Source organism: Salmo salar, chromosome 10 (assembly GCF_965601325.2).
Source record: "Salmo salar chromosome 10, fSalSal1, whole genome shotgun sequence".
Classification (NCBI taxonomy): Eukaryota; Metazoa; Chordata; class Actinopteri; order Salmoniformes; family Salmonidae; genus Salmo; species Salmo salar.
In genome coordinates, this window is record NC_138300.1 from 110693275 (window position 1) to 110699985 (window position 6711).

Genomic DNA, 6711 nt, shown 5'->3' on the forward strand with positions numbered 1-6711 from the left:
AAAACTTCCATTTTTCAAACATATGACTATTTCACAGCATTTTAAAGACAAGACTCTCGTTAATCTAACCACACTGTCCGATTTCAAAAAGGCTTTACAGCGAAAGCAAAACATTAGATTATGTCAGCAGAGTACCCAGCCAGAAATAATCAGACACCCATTTTTCAAGCTAGCATATAATGTCACAAAAACCCAGAAGACAGCTAAATGCAGCACTAACCTTTGATGATCTTCATCAGATGACAACCCTAGGACATTATGTTATACAATACATGCATGTTTTGTTCAATCAAGTACATATTTATATCAAAAAACAGCTTTTTACATTAGCATGTGACGTTCTGAACTAGCATACCCCCCGCAAACTTCCGGGGAATTTACTAACAATTTACTAAATTACTCACGATAAACGTTCACAAAAAGCATAACAATTATTTTAAGAAATATAGATACAGAACTCCTCTATGCACTCGATATGTCCGATTTTAAAATAGCTTTTTGGTGAAAGCACATTTTGCAATATTCTAAGTACATAGCCCAGCCATCACAGGCTAGCTATTTAGACACCCGGCAAGTTTAGCCTTCACCAAAATCAGATTTACTATTACAAAAGTTTGATTACCTTTTGTTGTCTTCGTCAGAATGCACTCCCAGGACTGCTACTTCAATAACAAATGTTGGTTTGGTCCAAAATAATCCATCGTTATATCCGAATAGCGGCGTTTTGTTCGTGCATTCCAGAAACTATCCGAAATGGTAAATCAGTGTCGCGCGCATGGCGCATTTCGTGACAAAAAAAATCTAAATATTCCATTACCGTACTTCGAAGCATGTCAACCGCTGTTTAAAATCATATCTCGTAAAAAAGCGATAATATTCCGACCGGGAATCTCCTTTTCGGTAAACAGAGGAAAAAACACAAAGACGGGGGCAGCCAGTGCACGCGCCTAAGCCCACAGTCACTTGATCGGCCACTTGAGAAAGGCGATAATGTGTTTCAGCCTGGGGCTGGAATGACGACATTCACGTTTTTCCCGGGCTCTGAGAGCCTATTGGAGCCGTGGGAAGTGTCACGTTAGAGCAGAGATCCTTTGTAATGAATAAAGATGGCAAAGAAGTTCAAGAAATGGTCAGACAGGGTATTTTCCTGTACAGAATCTTCTCACGTTTTGGCCTGCCAAATGAGTTCTGTTATACCCACAGACACTATTCAAACAGTTTTAGAAACTTTGGAGTGTTGTCTATCCAAAGCTAATAATTATATGCATATTCTAGTTTCTGGGCAGGACTAATAATCAGATTAAATCGGGTAAGTTTTTTATCCAGCCGTGAAAATACTGCCACCTAGCCATAACAGGTTAAACATAACAGGTTTGTATTGTATTGACATAGTGTTACGAACCGGCTCAGAGTTCGCAACAAAAGGGAGACAACGTGGAGACAAGGAGTATCAAAATATATATTTATTAAATAAAGTAACTAAGTAATTAACAATGGTGTGTGTAATCAGTAGTGTAAGTGAGTGTTTTGCATACCTGAATGTAATAATGCAGGGTGTTGAAAAGTGCCAAAGCAAATAACCAAAAAGCCACAAAAACTACACAACCAAAATCAACAAAGTGTCTGCGTGGAGAGAGTCTTCCCAATGACTGTGGAAGAGGTGCCTTTATCCTGGGACACACCCGAGCCCAGGTGTTTCCCATTTAGCTGACGACCCTTCCAACTCCGCCCACCGGCATCCTAATAAAGAAACAAGAACAAAGAGAGAGAATACGGCAGACAGAGTGGGAGGGTCGTCACACATAGATTGAGCAACCTATAATAGAAGTGACTAACTGGAGGGTTGGTCATAGGGTCTAGTCTGTATGGACCGTTTGAGACTGGGTTGATCGCCACTTGTCTCCACTGGTCTCCTCCTTCGCCCTCTTGTTACATCCATCGTGCTCATGCACAGGTCCTGTGCTGTAGGAAAGGGTCTTGGTACAAAGGACACTTTTACAACCGTTGTCATATGGTCCAGCAAACGTGTCATTGTGTGTGTGTGTGTGTGTGAGGCATCAGTGTCTCTGGAGCCAAGGCATTAGTGTGTGATTAAATGCCTCCGTCTCTCAGCCTCATGGCACCTGGCCTGGCCCTGCCTTTACAATATCTAATCTCTGTACAGGAGATAAGCGGTGTGTGTGTGTGTGTGTGTGTGTGTGTGTGTGTGAGGCATCAGTGTCTCTGGAAGGGAATAAATAGTGCAGCAAAGCACCAGACCCCCAGCAGGTAACAGTAACAGACACATTGAAAGCAATGAATAAGCTTAAACCATTTGATAAAGCATACACACACACACACACACACACACACACACACATCGCTGTCCTGTAGATACGACTCCTGAGTTGAAATGGTATCAGCGCTTTCGGCTGAGTCGACCGTTGAATATGATGTGTAGAAAGAATGGTTTCCAGGGTCCCCATCTGCCATAGTAGCGACTGAGATGTAATCAAAGGCACGTATAGATAGAGAACCCTGCCCTGTTGCACAAGAAGGACACCATTTACACAGTCCACTGAAGTGTGTATATGCACACATGCAAATGGCACTCGGTACATAAGCACACATCTGTCGATACCACATAAACCGATCCCAGAGAGGCCCGAGTCTACAGGCAATTTGCTGAGATACACTTAGCGCCTCCAGTCCTCACACACTCAGGGGGTAATATCAGTCCATTAGCCATACACACAAAAAGAACACCACGTTGGTTAGATAGGTTTCAACAGAGCCATTGCCAACCTCTGAAAAGCTCTCTGACAGCAACTCTCTTTGCTCTCTAATCAAACTCTTAGGACAACCTAAGCTTAGCCCCTATCCTCGTAACTCCATCGAACACCTCAGAATACTACAGACTTCACTTTCACTAAGGCTATGGCAGGCTGGTACGACTGCCTCCTCTTGAAGGACAGGACCCTGACAGATTACGAGAAGGAAAAGCTGGACCGTGTGAACGTGAGAGCCGGCAGCGCCGAAGGCGGCCATGTGACAATAGGCCCAAGGGACAGTCTCTTCACCAGACCCATGTATGTGCCGTTAACGCACTACCACCATCTCGACGCCCTATTAGCCATCATGGCGTGCTACGTCTCCCCGAGAGTGAAAAGTTTGTACGACTATCCTGTGAGACATGTTCACATTGAACCAGGGCAGCTGCTCCATCACGCATCACAATCCCCTGTCAAGTCAACGTGGAGAGGAGAAGAGTAAGCAAAGTATAGATACGATAAGGGTAAAAGAGAATATTACCATCCTATTCACACTACACCCACAAGTGGAAAGACACTGGTCCACCCTGGACTTGGTCCCCCCCATAGCCTTATGCGGCCAGGGACCACAGCCAGCCCTCAAGACATGGACTCCACCGCTAGCTACCAAGACCTGAGGTTCATTTCAAAGCATTACACATTCACTGTACAGCATGTATGCACTATGGTGATGACACAGAATATGAATAAAAAGCTCAACAGCCGTTCTCACAGTTCAGTGCCATGTTGTTACATTGACTATTCATCTCTACCCCTACACCTGTCTTTCACTCATTACTTTGCAAGGCATACCTCGCAGTGTTTCATATCCCACATAGGAATATGCACTCCCAGCACTTACAGAGACGAGTGGTAGCACTATGCATCACTTTCCCAACCCTATTGCAGGTATAACTTAGTGTTTACATTGGGAGGGAGAAATGTAGCACATACCCCTGACAGACATGGTGAATTAGTCAGTCCTAGCAAGCAAAACTCCCGAATGCACTCTTTGACACTGAGACAGAATAGCATTTTGTAGCCTAAGTCAGGTGCATGTATTATAGACACAGAGATAGTTAGGCAGGGAATAGGAGGACAGTGTGTACGAGAGACAACCCAATAGACATTGGGGTGAGGTGCAGCAACTATTACCTACATTGGATAAAGCAGGACATTAAACCAACAGTAGGGGGGAGCGACGGGAAGGTACATTTCCAAACACACCGGGTGACAGGAAGGTCAGGAATACTACTATCACACTCACCAGACACAGTGTTCCTAACCAACAGATATGTTATTTATATAGTTTTAGAATACTTTTAGAAATAGTTAGTTGATTACGGGGCCACCTGGCTGTTTGCGAACAGGGCCCTTGGTTGGAATGTGGCGCGTGTGAGTTCTGGGGCAGGACGTTCCAGTGGTATCCACCTGGTGGTAATGTGGTATAACAAATAAATGTAATAAACATTTTCAGTATTTCATTTTCTCTTTCTCATTTATTTTTCCTTTTTTGTTTCTTGTCCTTGGGTTTACAGTTCTTTATCAGAGTTTCCATTTCCTCACACACAGAGACATCCAATGTTCCCACTGCAGGCCATTTGGTGTTTAATTTTCTTGTGTGTTTTTCCCATTTCATAGAGATTTTATTATCTCCTCTTTACTTAGGGGGTGTCTAGTCCCTAATATCTCTACTGGTGTTGTATTCATTTTATCGATTGTCTACAGCTTAGCTATAATTTATTAAATCCTCCTTGCTATCTTCTTTTCCTTTTGATTTAATTCTTTGTGATGTCTATCCTTCTTATGTTTATTTATTTACTCACCATATCCTATCTTATGGTTAATTATTGTTTTGGTCCTATTTTACTCTGTCCTCAGCACTAGTTCCTATTTCACGGCTGGGTAGCTGAGGCTATTTTTCTCTACACAGCTTGTGTTTTATCCGTATGTTTTATCTTCTCACTTCACTCACCGTATATACTATATGTGTTTTGTTTAATACTTTTTATTATGTTCTGTGTATTTCACAGTGGTTACTTTAACACACTATTATGTCAATGTTTTATCTTTCCATAGCTTATTTTGTCTGTTATCTATTGATTTTGTTCCCTCTTCCTTGTCAGTATAACCTCTCTGTCAACAATAACATATCTCTGACCTTACTGTTGACAAATGGAACCGGTCTCTAGTTGGGGGAAAGTCCTTGTCAGTATAACCTCTCTGTCTACAATAACATAACTCTGATCTTACTGTTGACAAATGGAACATTCCACCCTAACATGTAGCTGGGAATACGTTATAAACTTCAGAATGTCAGTGTGTATGCTGAACCTACTTCCTCAGTAAATGGAACTATGTATGTATGGAAGGGAAAGCCTGCTATTATCTGTCTATACTATGTATGTATGGAGGGGGAAGCCTGCTATTATCTGTCTATACTATGTATGTATGGAGGGGGAAGCCTGCTATTATCTGTCTATACTATGTATGTATGGAGGGGGAAGCCTGCTATTATCTGTCTACACTATGTATGTATGGAGGGGGAAGCCTGCTATTAGCTGTCTACACTATGTATGTGATGTACAACAAGCAGTGCAGCAGTAATGAATGAGGAGGAAAGTGTTTCCATAGGTTTGTGTTGTTATTATTATTAGCGGCTTGGGTCTTTTTTAATATCAAGGAATATTTCACTTCCTCTGTTCATAGGAGTAACAACATGAATTTGTCCATGAGGCAGAAGTAATGTGGTGCGACTCGAGTTTCGCCATCAGCTGGAAGACTGTGTCCCTTTTTGGTCAGTGTCAGTGGAGGAAAGAGAGAGTGGAGGGATGTTGAGAGACGGACCCTCAGTCTGCTGCTCTCTCCCTCTGCTGAGACTGACCCTCAGTCTGCTGCTCTATCCCTCTGCTGAGACTGACCCTCAGTCTGCTACTCTCTCCCTCTGCTGAGACTGACCCTCAGTCTGCTGCTCTCACCCTCTGCTGAGACTGACCCTCAGTCTGCTGCTCTCACCCTCTGCTGAGACTGACCCTCAGTCTGCTGCTCTCTCCCTCCTCTGAGACTGACCCTCAGTCTGCTGCTCTCTCCCTCTGCTGAGACTGACCCTCAGTCTGCTGCTCTCTCCCTCTGCTGAGACGGACCCTCAGTCTGCTGCTGTCTCCCTCTGCTGAGACTGACCCTCAGTCTGCTACTCTCTCCCTCTGCTGAGACGGACCCCTAAGTCTGCTGCTCTAGAGACTGAGAGGTATAGAGACATACTGTCAAGGTGACAGGTATCCTAGTGGTTTAGAGACTGAGAGGTATAGAGACTTGTCACTCTAAGACAGTTTCATTTCATCTGGTTTCAGAAATAATGTATAGGATATGTTCATAACCCTGTCCACCTATAATATGTGGGGGGATCTGTGTGACTAAGAAGAGATACAAGAACTCTGATTGTAAAACGTCTCTTTTTAGTCCTAGATATGTCTAGGGTTACTGCTGAATGTAGTACCTCTAACCCTGATCCTAGGCCTAACAGTAATAACCACACTGTAATGTTAGAACACATGTGTGTATTATAAGGCATTATAAAGGTCAATAAAATAATTATAATATGTACTTCATAGAAACTGTTAACCTTTATATATTCTAACAACTCACATTTTGTTAGATGTATTCCATATTAAGGGTCCTAAACTAGCAACAAAAATATTTGTCTCCCTCTAGACCATGGGTGTCAAACTCTGGGGTAATTATATTTGGCCCGCGAGACAATACCAAATTACTACTAGAGCTGGCCCGCCGGTATTATACAGCGCATTCACCGCTAATACTACGAATCCCATAATGCTCTGCTGTTGTTTTCGCGCGCCAATCAGGACAGGACCCAGAAACGCCCTCTCCTCTCTGACAGTAGTCATAGCAACATAGACGCTAC